The sequence below is a fragment of the Nicotiana tabacum genome, chromosome 20 (assembly GCF_000715075.1).
Source record: "Nicotiana tabacum cultivar K326 chromosome 20, ASM71507v2, whole genome shotgun sequence".
Taxonomy (NCBI): Eukaryota; Viridiplantae; Streptophyta; class Magnoliopsida; order Solanales; family Solanaceae; genus Nicotiana; species Nicotiana tabacum.
The window spans coordinates 156,053,296-156,069,262 of NC_134099.1; the positions used below are offsets into that span (position 1 = coordinate 156,053,296).

At 37.7% G+C, this 15,967-nt stretch overlaps 1 long non-coding RNA gene across 1 annotated transcript; it reads right to left on the minus strand.

The window, feature by feature from the left end:
• Positions 1 to 9,940: 9,940 nt before the first annotated feature.
• On the minus strand, positions 9,941 to 13,222 carry LOC142174933 (uncharacterized). The gene is made up of 2 exons (XR_012704075.1): positions 12,506 to 13,222; positions 9,941 to 10,208 (listed from the first exon to the last, which is right to left on the minus strand). It is a non-coding gene; the product is annotated as an uncharacterized LOC142174933 (long non-coding RNA).
• Between the last annotated feature and the right edge of the window lie 2,745 nt (positions 13,223 to 15,967).

A 15,967-nucleotide genomic window follows, 5' to 3' on the forward strand; every position in this document is an offset into this window, starting at 1 on the left:
GCCCATTTCCTTCATTTCCCACTTGGCCTTAGGCGATTTTTGAGAGCAATTGAGGAGGGATTCCATCATCATCAAAGAGGTAAGTAATTTCTACCCATCATAAGTTAAATACATGGATTATGGTTAGATTAACATGTGAAAATTTAGGAAAATCAAGTGTTGTAGATGAAAAACCTAGAATTTGGTAAAAACAAGATTTAACCACGAAATTTGTTAGGGAACGGAATAAAAATCATATATTTTTAATCCTTAGGTTATGGGTAACAATTTTCTTCAAAAATTTCCGGAATCCGGGCTGGTGGTCCCGGGGATGAATTGTAGGAACCTTGCATTTAGGGTTGGGAAATTAGTTTAATAATTAAAATATGAACTTTTGATCATGTATTGACTAGTTCTTACCCTATTTGAATAGTTTTGGATCGTTCGGCTCCAAATTGGAGGTTTGAGAGCGTTCTTGAATCGGAATAGAGGCTTCGGAGCGAGGTGAATCTCCTTTCTAACCTTGTAAGAGGGAATTATCCCCATAGGTGAGTTAATTATTTATGTGCTCCTATTTGCGGGGGCTACGTACGCACAAGGTGACGAAAGTCCGTGCGTACCTACTATTATGCTCAAGTCCGGGTAGTTTAGGGACCAAAAGTATGCTTTCTTGTAATACTTGCAACCTTGTTGACAAACTTAAAATGCTTAAAACATATCGAACGTGTAAATAAATTTCTAAAAAAGGCTAGATATCATTTCTTGACTTTTAAAAGAGAAACTTGCCTTTTCCTGAATATTTGCTCCTTGATGAATTATTGATTTGATTGTTTGAATGTGTTTATCTATTGTGGAACGGGTCGAACGCCTCGGTAGATTAAATAGATGCATCTATGGTTCGCGCCATTCGACCCTCTGGCAGTACACAATTTAAATATTATTGGATCAGGCCGTACGTCCTCGACATGATTTGCGCATGCTTGAATTGCTTGCCTTGGGATTTATAGATATTGATATTTGCTCTCCCTGACTTGAGAATAAATGTATAAATGATGAAACGGAATTTGAGAATTTCCTATAAAAGAAAGAATTGTTTACTCGCTTCATTCTATTGAATTACAATCCTGTTATAAAAATCCTCGATTTATTATATTATGGACGTATCATTATTGGACCACTAGTAAGTGTCGAAGTCGACCTCTCGTCTCTACTTATTCAAGATTAGACGGGATACTTACTGGGTACACGTTATTTTCGTACTCATGCTACACTTGCTGTGCATTTTTGTTGCACAGGCACATGTATTCCTAGTGGCCTACTATGCGTAGCAGCATGGATGATACATGGACTAGGTGAGCTGCATTTCTCGAGGCGACCCGAAACCAGTATAGTCTCTTTCAGTGTATTGTATTTACTTTCTATCCAATTTGTATTCCGGACAGTTATTGTACTTTATTCGATTCCTTAGTAATTACTCATGCACTTGTGACACCGGGTTCTGGGATGTCTATGGAAGTAGTCAGTATTTTGAAATAGTCAGTATTTTGAAATTGTTAAAGATATCAATAGTTATTCAGTGGAAATTTATTTTCTTTATTGTTTAAATGTATAAAAGAAGTGATTTCAGAAATATTTAACTAGTTATTTGTTGTTGGCTTGCCTGACAATGGTGTCCGACACCATCACGACCCTTAGTGGATTTTGGGTCGTTACACCCTCTTTGACTGGAAACACGAAGAGTTTTCAGACAAAGAACGACGAGACAGGTTTTTTGATCCGACCCTTATTTAGAGAGGCCAAAAACTAAAAGAAAGGAAAATGTGATCGAGCCCTGGTATTTGATCTGCCTACATATCCTTGGCTATAAAGGAATCAGGCCACGTGTAGTTCAGAAGTAGGAAAAGCGATGACGTACCGAGGTGGAGAGCTGATTGAGGTGCCGTCGAAGTTCCAGTCCGCGGTTCCTGCCATTACATAAAAAATAAAAGAAAATTTTACAGCAAAATAAGAGAAAAATACAAGATCCTAACTACTTCTTGTCTTGAATCTTCCTTGAATCTCCACTTGCTCCTTCAACATGAAATTGAAAATTCACCCTATTCTTCAGGTGGGCATCCTGCTGACTTGAATTTGAAGAAAACTAGAAGTTGACCCTGTTCTTCAAGCCGGATCCTGCTGCTTCGACTTGAAATAAACATGAAATTTGAGTAGACTTGAGCTTGCAAACCCTTTCAGGTGGGCTCGTGCTACTTCTGATTTGAACAAAAAATTTCCCCTATTCTCTAGGCGGGATCCTACTGTCTTTGACTTGAATCTTGAAAACTGAAAGTTGACCTTGTTCTTCAGGCGGGCTCCTGATGCTTCTATAACTTGAATTGAATTCTGAAATGACTTCCCTTGTTCTTCAGATGGGCACCTGCTACTAACTTGAAATTTGAAGTAACTCTGAAAAGAATTTCCTCGTTCTCCAGGTGGGTACTTGCAATCAAAACAACAAAACAAACAAAATTTTCTACCCCAGTTTGCACTAGGTTGATTTGTGTTGTTAGCAAAACGGTAAATCACCTATGTTATTGATGCAACGATGAGAGCAAAATTAAAGACTTGACTGGGATGTGCATCTCCTGTGAGTAAAACCAAGAAAATTTGACTATCAAATTCATCAGACTAGGTCTTCTATCTTAGGAGAAAGATTCATCATACTAAGATTTCGATCCTAGGAGAAAGATTCATCAGACTAAGATTTTGATCCTAGGAGAAAATTCATCATATTAGATTTCTTATCTTAGGAGAAAGATTCATCAGACTAAGACGTTTATCCTAGGAGAAAGATTCATCAGACTAGGGCTTTTTATCTTAGGAGAAAGATTCATCAGACTAAGATTTTGATCCTAGGAGAAAATTCATTAGACTAGGTTTTCTATCTTAGGAGAAAAATTCATCAGACTAAGATTTGATCCTAGGAGAAAGTTCATCAGACTAGGTCCCTTTTTTGTTATCTTAGGAGAAAGATTTATCAGACTAAGATTTCTATCATAGGAGAAAATTCATCAAACTAGGTTTTCTATCTTAAGAGAAAAATTCATCAGACTAAGATTTCTATCCTAGGAGAAAATTCATCAGACTAGGTTTTCTATCTTAGGAGAAAAATTCATTAGACTTGTCACACCTCCTTTTTACACCCCGAAAGGGATATAAGGGAGTTTTTCCAATTAAAGTGACAATCGAAACGGGATTATTTTATTTAAATTCAGAGTCGCCACTTGGAATATTTATGGTGTCCCAAGTCACCGGTTTTAAATCCCAAATCGAGGAATGATTGACTCTGTTTTACAGTCCGCGAACACAGAAATTCAGGTAAGGAATTCTGTTAACCCGGGAGAAGGTGTTAGGCATTCCCAGATTCCGTGGTTCTAGCACGGTCGCTCAACTATTATAATTGGTCTATTATCTGATTTTAGTACATGTTTTAGCCTATGGTGTAATTTTTAAACTTTAAAACCGCTTTTAATTATTTTAAGGAAGATGTCAACGTCATCTAAAACACGTCTTTGGACCACGCAACATGAAATGCACCCGCAGTCCGAGACACATTTTATTTAACGTTGTTAAGATTTGGATTTGGGTCACATGAAATGCACACTCGAGTTTAGGAAGGTAATTTTAAATTACGCGCCTAAAGCAAGATACAAAGTTCATAATTTAATTGTTTCTTCCTAAAACTACTTTGAGATTATTGTGAAGTCATGGTTATTGAACGAATTTATTGAGAATAGAGTAAATTAGTTAAAGGAGTAAATAGGCCAGCATGTACCAACACTCTATAGCCTAACAACTGAATCCCAAAAATTATTAAGGTCGAAATCTTCCAATTTTTAAATCAAAGTCCAAATGCTATATTTCAAAATCACCCAACGGTCCAACTCTAAACCCATTTTCCATGGCAAATTTCATCAAACCCAACTCTTATTATCCTAAAATTTGGAGCAACGTCTAATCTACACTACACCATAGGATAGACATGATACAAATTAAACTGTTATTTAGCAAATCAAACAAAATTCACCATTGAGTAATTTAAACAAACAGATTATGTGCAAAGTCGATAACATAACTAGAAAAAATAGAAACTAAGATGAGACAAAATAATTAAAACAAAGCAATAAGAACCGTGTTTGATTACAATCATGGGAATATACAATATATTGATATCACTTTAACCAAGTGACCAGATGAAAAGGAAACAGACCTACGTTGTTGCCAAATGCTTGTCAATATACTAATAAAGAAGAACTTGTATAACAGCTCAGAACTAGAACAATATCGTCGACCTGGACAGATCCTCAAACTCGAACAAGAATACCTCGTCATTGAATGGCTTTTGGACATGTTTTAGGTGTTAAGACAATCAATTTTTGACTGGTTTCTCGCAGCCACTATTGTTGCATTTTTTCCAGCTATTGCAGCTGATTTTTGATGGTTTAATGGAGGTTTAGTGGTGGATTTCAGCCGGGTTTAATGGCTATTTCTGGGCAGATTTTTTAGCTCTCTTTTCAGAGCCTTTGAGCTGCTTTTCTATGACTTTTCATGGAATTTCAAGGAGTCTTTTTACATGGTTTAAATAGAAGAAATATTAGTGATTGATGACGAGGAAGAAGAAAAGAAGAAAGGGGGTATGGCTATTGCTGTTGGTGAAATTTGTAAGGTGGAGTTTGCTGGTTTTCTCCAAGTGAAAGAGACATGGGTCTATCTTTTGGGATCTGCCGATTTTCAAAGAAAGAAGAGGAGTTTTTCTTCTGCTTTCCTTCTTGGGAATTGGGGGTCCGTTATTTGCTTAAGGGTCTCCTCTGTTTTGAGTTATGCGGCTCCTCCGTTCTAGGTTAGGGGTCCTAGGTATTTGTAGGGTTTTTTAGGTTAAGAGGTATGAGCTTAGGAATTATATGGGCTTGAGAATTATGGGCTAGGTTCAAAATTAGGCCTAAAAATGGATAGCTCAAGCCCATGTTTTATTCTTTTCTCGGTGAACAAGACTAAAATACTACTTTATTTATTAATTAATTTTACTTAAATAAAATAACTATTTAAATAAAATTGACCGTTAAAATAAACTATTTTTTTGAGTATTTTTCAAGATTAAAAATGACTACAAAAACCTTAATGAAACTATTTTTGTAATTTTTATTTTTTTGTAATAAAATAAAGTAAAAGGGTCAAAATTAGTTGAAATATCTATATTAGGCCTAAATTAAATATTTACATGCTAAAATATGAAGAATCATGGGGAGGGTCAAAAATCACGTGTCTACAAGACTAAGATTTTTATTGGGAGAAAAATCCATCAAACTAAGACTTTTTATCCTAGGAGGAAAAATTTGAAGAGCAATGGCAGCATTTTATACACACTAGCAAGATAAATAAATGCAAAGATTTGAAAAACTTCCCTTTATCGTCTCTTCTCTTCTTCTTCTTTTTTTTGAACCAACTTGCTTGCACTGCTTTGTTCGTGTTTCAAATAAAGTAAAATTTTTAAATTTAAAATGTGGTGGTTAGTTTGTGGCCTTGACTACGAGGACGATTTCTCTTGCACTTGTCACGATCAACTTGGATTTCAACTTGGAAGACAACGCTTGTTATCGGCCGACCGCTTTTCCGGACCGCCCTTATCACAAGAAATATTCCTGATTCAATCAAATCCAATACCTTATTCCCGATACGTTGCACTTGTGTTCTAACATTTACCAAATCTTTGCATTTTACCTCAATCCCAAAGAACATCTATTATCACCAACTCAGTGCACCCACTATTCTCATGCGTCTTATGCTAATTTGATGTGCTTACCAGACATCGACTTCGTGTGATTAAAATGCTGGTAGCAGATTTTAAAATTATTTCTCACTTGTTTCGACCAAAACAGACTCAAACAAAAGAAGAGGAACAAAATAAGGAGAAAAACAAGAAGAGATCGTATCTAACAAGAAAAAAAACTTTTACTCAAAAAAAGAACAAAGTAGGAACTAATATGATTTGAAGGCCATCTCCACTGACCATGACATGCATTTTGGATTAAGTGGTCTGATCTGTCCAACGAGTCTAATCTTTAACTCTTATTATGCCTCTAAGCTGTGAAACTGGGCTTCAGCGCTCCAATTGTCCTATTTGATCCACAATCCTCAGTTGACTTGTAGTGCCCTGAAGGGTTTTCACCATCAAGCCTCTCTCATTTTACTCCTTTCTCAACTCACCGTCGTTTTACGGTGCCCATGAGGGTTTTCAGCGTTAAGACTCTCCTATTTTATCATTTTCTCTCTTTGTGCTGAGAACAGAGGTATTACCCATGATGTAGGAAGATCATACTTTCACTACACACTTGATTTGACATCCTCAAAGATTGGTCGGAAGGTCTTTCATTGGACCGTAATGTAGGCTTTTGGATATGGTTGGAAAGAAAGGATGGCATGAAAGCTCAAAATAATTTATGATGAAAGGGTTCAAAATTACAAATTTTGGGAATCAGATCTTTTAGCCAAAATTAAAACTTCTGCCCCAGTTTTCTAGGGTCTTGGGATTTTTTTTTGATTTTTGCTTTGATGGGACCGAACCTCAGAGTAAGGCTGCCTACGTATCCTTAGAAAGAATCAGGTCGAGCGTAGTTCAAACACAAAGTTGAATTATTTTGTTGTTTTTCTTTTCCTTTTCTTATCTTTTTTTCTTTTCCTTTTTTTTCTTCTTTTTCTTTTTTTTTTCCTTTTCTAGTTCCTAACTCTACTTCTGATTCCAAAAAAGGGGTATGAAATAACATAAATTAAGGCTCAAAAGGGGTAGCAAAAGATAAAAGTATTTGGGTAGCAGAATAAAATGCCTTCGTCATGCTAAAATTTGAGAATGCCAAGTACAAACATGCAAATGAAGATAAACACAAAAATCATACATAGTATCTATTGATGACATTAACACAAACAAAAAGTTTCAATGAGAAATACCTTTCTCCCAATGAATGATTCTTTCCAGTTCGAAGCAGACTTGACTCAACCTTATCTTGATGTGGAAGAATGTATTTCAGCATAGATTGATCTACCTCAAACTGCTTGAGAGATATTTCCTTGTTGTATGCTCTTATCAACCTCTTGATTTCCTAGACTAACTGCCTCAGTTTCACTCATTTCAAGCTTCAGGTTATCTCAGAATGCGTGAATCTTTATTTGTTTCCTCAAATGCATCCTTTTATCATATTTAAAACTGTGTCATTGCTTCATGATTAAACTAACTTTCAAGACCAAGCTGAGAATTATGTGTGCATGTCATGTCATTAGAGTCAGCATGAAAAGAACTATAAAAGAAAAAGTGACCTAAACATAAACTGACTAGAACTAACAGAAAATAGGATGTTGCATTAAACAGATGGTGAAAAGGGTTTGAATAAAACAAGCAAAATAGACATCGGTTACAACCCTGGAACGATCCTAGATAACACTAGACGAGTTACTACAACTAAATGAACTAGGAAAAATAAGAAGAAAAAGTATTTGAGCCACAAGACAATATTCGGATTACAACCCTGAAATGACCCGGACAACAGAAATGACAACAAAATAAACCACCAAAACTCCTTCTTGGCTGGCTAAGAAAGGAGTGTCTTTCCAATCACCAAACTCCACATCTTAGCCATTGAGTTCCACATCAATATTACTGGGACCTTCACCAAATGGCTCATTGACTCCTTTGACCAACCCTTCGTCATTGCAAACCATCCCAAGAATTTATACGTTGTCATGTATCTGTAGAGGATTATGTGTGACACTTGAGGTATTACTATCTTGGTCCACAATTATCCCTTCTTGAATCATTCTTTCTATTTCCATTTTCAAAGCACGACAATCTTCAACATTGTGCCCCTAGGCATTGGAATGTTATTCACACCTTTTATAAGGGTCAAAGCTTCTTGCACGTGGGTCTACATGATTTGGAGGAATAAGTGCAATCATGTCATAATGCTTTAATTTCTCAAACAATCTTGTATAGAACTCTTCTATTGGTGTAAGATTATCTTTCAACCTTTGTTCCCCTCTATAACCCTAGCTTAGATGTGGGTTATAGGGTACTTGAAGATTTTGTAGAGGCTGGTGGAGATTTTGCGGTGCTGATGCTCGCCTTCTAGGGTGTCTTAGTGGTTGGACAGATAACCGGACATTGTTCAGAGGATAATACTAAGATGGATTATGTGGAGCTCGAGGATAGGTTTAGGGTTGGGGTCGAGGTTGAGTATATTGGTGAGGCGAACCCATTGGGCCATGTCATGGTCCTAAGACAACCATGGTAACATCATTATGTTCCTTTTGACCCAACAAGCTTCCCGTGTTATTTTGAATTGCCTGTGTTGTGGCTTTTAAAGCAGAATAACTCATGATCTTGCTTGACTTTAGCCCATTTTTACCACATCATTAAAAGGCTTACCCACAGCAGAGATCAAATGCCCAAAGTAAGTAGGCTCTTAAGCTTGAATAAAGTACTCAACTATCTCAGCTTCTTCCATCGGAGGATTGACTCGGGCAACTTGTTCTCTCCATTTGAGCCTGTATTCCATAAAGCTTTCATTAGCCCTCTTTTCCATCTTAGTAAGGGACATGCGATCCGGGATAATTTCGATATTGTACTGAAAGTGCCGGGCAAAGGCATGTGTCATATCATCCCATGTGTACCACCTACTAGTATCTTGACGGGTGTACCACTCCATAGCTACCCCACTCAGACTCTGACTGAAGTACGCCATCAATAACTCGTCCTTTCCATTAGCGCCTCTCATCTTACTGCAATAACCTCTCAAGTGGGCTACAGGATCCTCATGTCCATCATACAAATTAAACTTTGGTATCTTAAACCCAGCAGGGAGTTGGACGTCAGGAAACAAGCACAAGTTTTTGTAAGACATGCTCACCTGGCTCCCTATCCCTCTCATGTTTCTTAGAGATTGCTCTAAGATTTTCACCTTCCTGGATAGCTTATCTTGCTCCACTATCTTAGCAGACTTTTCAGTTTCATCGGAAGACTCAAAATGAGGAGCATAAGAGTATGGATCCGAGACCTTGAAAATTGGTTCTGGAGCATAGTGTTGGGCATCGGGGACTTTGAGCACAGTCTCGCTAGAGGATCGAGGAAGAATAGCTGGTGCAGGAGCTACAAAAATATGAGTGGTCAAAGGAGCGGGATATGAGGTTGTTTTAGGGGGTGGAGTATGAAAAGGTTGTAGGGAGATATCAACAGCAGTGGGAACCTGGACTTGTGACAATATCGGAATGGTGACGAGGTTTTCAGTATGGTTAGTGGGAAATAATGGCGGGGGACGCCCACTAATCCAGGCTTGGTATATTTTGGTTATCTGTCCTTTCAACCTTAGGACCTCTTCTTTCAACTCAGATTCTGATTTAACAATCTCCTTAGATGAATCAACAACACGTGTGTCCAAGTCTTTTCTAGCCATGGCTACCTTGATCTTTGACCTTGTGTTGTACGGATGACTCACTAGAATGTCACAAACTAACCACCTTCTATTATGATAACAATGAAAGTACCAAAGAGGAGCAAAACAAAGCCAACATGTTAGCGTTAGGGCATTTATCATAAGATAATCTCACATCATGTGCAATGCACCTAATCACAGTTATCGGTTCTAAAATGACTTCGAGGTACGGAGGTCATATGGCATCATCCCAATTTCACTCTTCTTACCATTTTCCTCTTCATTTTTTCTCTTTAGTACTCCTTGGTTTGCACATTTTCTTTTCTCTCTTTTTCTTTTTGATTTTCATTCCTTTTTTTCCTCTCATTTCTTACGTCCCGCAACTTCATATTTTTTTCTTTTTTTTTTATTAAAAAATGATTCGATCAAACCCTATGTAGGTTGCCTACATATCATGTTCCACATGAATCAGACCAAGCGTAGTTCTGAAAAAGTAATGGACAAAATAAACGAAAACAAAATCTTTTTGTATTTTTCATTTATAACTATTTTTTTTCAAATACAAATAGGAAGTACAATGACAAAAGACTTGACAAACTCTTACACCACCTAAAAGACTCAAAACTACAAGACAAGACAAGAAAGTAAAAGAAAACATGAAAACATACTCGAAATATAAAAAATCTCTTCAAACAAGCTCCCAAATGCAATGGTCCTGACTAAGATGGTCCTGGAGCGTCTGTCATGCTCAAGCTCTAGCAAATGGATCCATACCTGAATGAGAAGAACAAGAATAAATAGAGTTAATGACTCAAGACACTATGCGACGCCATAACACCTCCTATTGGACACATACAAGATACGATTGAGCTACTTTTTTTGAAAATTAACCTACGTGGCCAGAGGTGGCTGTTAGCGCAAACTCAACAAAGGTGACCTCAAAGACATGAAAATACCTCACTAAGGCTTATATGGATTCAAACTCCCAATAATCATGGCCCAAAATTAATTTGCAGAAATGACCCATTTTGCAAAAACGACCGATATGGCCAGAAGTGGCTAAAGATGCAAACTCAACAGGAATGGACCTTAAAACTGAAAGGACACCTTGTTGTAGACTCAGGGCTCTAAGACCATGGGATAACAAACTACTTTGATAAAATAGCCCTATTTTGCAAACACGGTCAATGAGGCTACACATGCAAGATTTGGCTACGACCCCCAAAGCCAAGAACCTAAGACTTACTAGGAATACCGGACCCTATGTGGGCTGCCTACGTATCCCACTCCAAAAGACGAGAATCAGGTATACGTAGTTCGGGAATATTGGATATGGGAGAAAGCTTTAAAAAATGCAACTAATTAGGAAAAACTATATTTTTTGTCTTTTTTGAAAATGATGGAAAATATAAAATCTTTTTGAACATTCTTTTTTCTCTTTTTTTTTGGAAAATGATGGGAAAGTGTAAAAAAATTTTGGATTTTTTATTTTCAATTATTTTTGGTCTTTTTTGAAAAGGTTATGAAAGAAAAATATAATTGACCCCTACTTGCTTCATTTTTCACCCTTCTTTCCAAAACATCGGTCTGCCAAATGATCTTTCTACCCTCAAAGATGTAGTATTTAGCACATAGGATGATTGAATGTCATTTTGGGCCAGCGGGCCCTTTTAACACAATTTAGACATGTTTACTACAAAGGACATGGCACCTAGGACCAGGTCCTACTAGGTTATAATGATATGATGCAAAAGAAAATGATCTAAAGGCTGACCTACATTTAGGGTTCACTAACAAGGCAATTCAGGGGAGCGTATGGTAAATAGTGGATGCTCAAGCTTTTCACCCACTCCATATGTCTGACGGTCCCCCTCCTAAAATAAGGGTGACTCAACAAAGAGTTCGTGTACGCGACGCATACTCCGAGACTTGTTGCAGAAAGAATTGACTTAGGATGATGCATATGATGACAATTATAAAGCAGTAACATATAAAGAAAAAACTGTAAACACATAAAACAACTAGCAAATAAAGCGACATAATCAAAAATAAAAATCAAATAAAGCAAATAAAGAAAACATAAAAACCTCAACCCAATATTCTAAAAAGCCAACAAAATCAAGTACCAGCTCGAACCTGCAACTCCCCAGCAGAGTCGCCAAATCTGTCACACCCCTTTTTTTCACCTCACTAACCCTCTTAAAAATAATAAAAGGATTTGTAAAGCTCAAAGGGGTTTCAATTTGTAAAGTGACAAAAAATTGTGTTTCGAAGGATTTTTCAGAATAGCCACCTGACATTTGATTTCGGTGTGCCAGGTTATCATTTTTAAAAATAATAATTTCTCCTCAAGACATATTTGACTCTTAAACCAGTTTGTACTAGAGTTATAGATAAGGGGGTTCAATTGACTCGGGGAGAAGGTGTTAGGCATTCCCCAAATTCCGTAACTAGTACGGTTGCATACTCGATCTAGTTGGCTTTTAAAATATTCAAATTGAAGTAAAAATAAACACATAAAAGAAAAATAAACATACAAGAGGCTCGAGATTATTCCCACCTAATAACAAAATTAAAATAAAAATATAAATATAAATACTATGAGTTCTACTTTCGGATCCAAATACAAATATGTTAGGTTATACCTTGGATAAAAATATATACAAAATCTACCGGGTATTCTTCGAATAAATTTAACTAAGGTAATGACCTCTCGCCTCGAAACTAACAAAAATCCTAAGGCTTGCCTACCCAAGTGTGTTCGGCCTAAGCATGCTCCTAGCGGCCCGAGCAATTAAAGAAAAATAAAACGAGAGTAGTAATATCTTCCTTAAACTCAGATTCCTTCTTAGTATTGATCAAACCCCAAATTCAATTTCTTGAAACCACAACCCCACAACAGATTTGATCAGTTAGGGTCCGAATTAATTTAAAATTTAATTATGATATGATAAGGGACAATAGAGTTGGAAATTGATATCATAGCTAATCAACGATAAATTATGAATAACTCAACAAAATTAACACCCAGTTAATGTAATCGAAGCATAACATTCAGGAGAAGAACATACCTCAAAAAAAAGTAATTTTGAATCTGAAAATGCTTAACACCGAAACCTAAGATAGCGACAACCTTGATGGAGTCGCGAACCTGACTGGAAACCTCGATCAGTAACTATCGATGGCGAACTCAAAACTCGACTCTCCAATCTTCTTTTAACTTCAGTTATGGAACCCATTTTTACTGATTTTTGGTGATAACTTTGAGGATTGTTTGGAGTCATTTTGAGTTTGGTTTGGAGAGTAATCTTATCTAAGTTTGGGTTGATTTTGGGACTTTGTACGAACAGTGTGATGGCTGTTTTGGGGTCGTCATCGGGCACCGATTTTGTGGTGTGCGGCTGGGGTTGAAGGGTGGAGAAGCGAAGAAGAAGAAGTGGCGATGGGTGGCAACTATTTTTGGAGATTGGAGGCCTTTTTGGTAGTTGTTGTTAGACGGCGACGGGGGTGGCTGGTTTGTGTTCGTTTGGTCGCTGGCGTGAGTTTAAGAGAGAGTGGGGAGCGGCTGTGACTTTTAGGGGTGGTAAAGGAGTGCGTTGGTTAGTAGATATGAGGATGAAGATGATAAAGGAGTGTTGTTTTGTGTGTGTGATGACTGGATCAGTGGTTTTTGTTTGGAAGAAGAAGAAGAAGCTTAGGGTCGGCAGATCTGTTAGGGTGTTAGCTTTTTTTCTAGGTGCTGAAGGTTTTTTTTTAGGTTGAGGGAGAAGATGAGTGACTAGAAGAGTCTCTAAGGTTAGCTTAGTGGTTATTGGGCTAATTTGAAAATTGGGCCTAAAAAATGGATTGTTTGAGCCCAAATTTTATTCTTTCTCATTGAACAAGACTAAAAACACTACCCCATTCACTAATTAATCCTACTTAAGTAGAATAACTATTAAATATGTGATAACCAAAAAGGTATCACTTATTTTAAAACAAAATTCCGTATTCTGAGGCTTTGAAAACCTCACTTAGAGTCACCACGATTTGCGTGCGCAGTTCGGGCGCGTAGCCGGAAAGCTTAAATATGATAATCTGTGAAAAATTTGATTATAAAATGAGCTAATTTGACTTCGGTCAACGTTTTGGGTAAACGACTTGGACCCGTGATTTGACGGTCCCGAAGGGTCCGTAGGAAAATGGGACTTGGGCGTATGCCCGGAATCAAATTCCGAGGTCCCAAGCCCCAGAAATGAATTTTCAAAGGAAATTATTTTATGGAATTGTTTAAAGAAATTTGAAATGAAATTTGATTAGAACATGATGGTATCGGGCCCTTATTTTAGTTCCGGCACCCGGTACAAGTCTTATATATGACTTAAGACATTTCTGTGGAATTTGGTGAAAAACGAATGTCATGTGATGTGATTCGGACTTAAATAGCAAAATTTATGTTTAAAGAAGTTTTGAGAAAATTCCATTGATCTCGAGACTTAATTTGATGTTCATGATGTTATTGTGATGATTTGATTACACGAGTATGTCCATATGATATTTTTGAGTTAGTATGCACATTTGGTTTGGAGTTCCGAGGGTTCCGGGTGAGTTCCGGGTAGGTTCGAGATGTTTTAGACTTAAAACCATAAGTTGCAGGTCTCTGAACCCGCCAGTGCGGTCCGCACAAAAACGTGTGCGGCCGCGGAAGGGGGCCAGTGCGGTTCGTGGTCGGTTTCGGGCGGTGCACGGTAGAGGCCTGTGCGGCCGCAGTGCATTTCGTGCGGTCCGCATAGGGCACTGGACCGCAGTACCTCAGAAAGGCCTGTGCGGCCACAGTCCATTTTGTGCGGTCCGCACAGGGGGTCTGAGAGGGGTATAAGTAGACGAGATTTTCAGTTATTTTGCATTTTTCAAAAACCCCAAAAAACATAAGAGGCGATTGTTCAAACAACCTTTCTTCTCCAAATCAATTGTAAGTCATTTGTAACTAGTTTTCTTCAATCATTAACATCTTTTAACATGATTTCAACTTCAAATCAATTATTTTCATAGGGGAATTGGATGTTTTGGGTAGAACCTAGATTTTTCAAAAATTGGGGATTTGGACCTCGATTTGAGATCCAATTTCAAAACAAATTATATATTTGAGCTTGTGGGGGAATAGGTAATCGAGTTTTGGTTCGAACCTCGGGTTTTGACCACATGGGCCCGGGGGTGATTTTGACCTTTTTGGTAAAACTTTGGAAAACTCATTTTCATGCATTCAAATTAATTCATTTAGCGTTTATTGATGTAATTAGGTAACTTATGGCTAGATACGAGCGAATTGGCGGAGGAATCGAGGGGTAAAGCTATAATTGAAACTTGAGTTGTGTTCGAGGCATCAAGGTAAGTGTTTGGTCTAACCTTAGCTTGAGGGATTAGGAGTTGAGTCTTATTTTCTACGTGATAATTATTGAGTACGATGTATAGGTATGGTGACGAGTATCTATACGTTGGTGTCTAGCATGACCGTGAGTCTTTAAATTTTGAAAATCTTGATTTCGTTGTATCTTTCATGCATTGGTGATGATTTCTAATTGTTGTGGAAAGTTTATAGAAGGAATTGTAACCTTTGAACATCGAGGAGCATTGACTCAAGTTATATTATGAATTGTGAAAGTATATGAGATGATTGAACCCTTTGGAGCATTGGCTCAAGTGGTAAAGTGAGTTATGAAATAAAAGTGAAAGAAAGAGAAAGAGTTATTAAATTGTCCCCTTACCGGGATATTGTTGCTTTGTTGATTATCTCCCTTGTCGGGATATTGAGATTATTGATGTTGTTCCTTGCCGGGATTTAATTGTTTAACTGTTGTTCCCTTGCCGGGATCTCTATTACTATTTTTTTATTCCCTTGCCCCTTTGCTTGTGATTGTTGTTTGGGTGAGGAAGAGTGTTAAAGCACGAAAGGTGATGTCGTACATTGTTTGCTATTGTGAAGAAAGAGTGTAAAGCACCAAGGGTGATGCCGTGTCGTACGATGTACCATTTTGTACCGATTTTCACTGATTATATGGTGAGGAAAGAGAGTAAAAATACGAAGGGTGGTGTCGCGTACATCTTTATTATATGATTGATTTGGTGAGGACGGAAGTAAAAGCATGAAGGGTGATGCCGTGCACACTTTTATTATTGCTTTGGAGAGGACGAGAGTAAAAGCACGAAGGGTGATGCCGTGCAAATTGTTGATTTCTGATTCTTTGTTGATATTCGAGTTATGTTGTTTCTTTCCTTACTTGATGCTTTCTATTCGGAACTGTTATCTCCCCCCACAGCATGTTTTCCCCTCCCATATTGACTGGTTATTTTCTGTATTTCTTTTCCGCTGTATATACATTTGAACTGCACAGGTTTATTTGGTAGTCTGGTCCTAGCCTCGTCACTACTTCGCCGAGGTTAGGCTAGACACTTACCAGCACGCTCTGGTCCGATTATTGGGCCTCATGGAGAGTGTCACTCGGACAGGCTTGCTTCCTGTAGCACCAGCCGTCTCTCAGGCTGGAGGAGGGCCC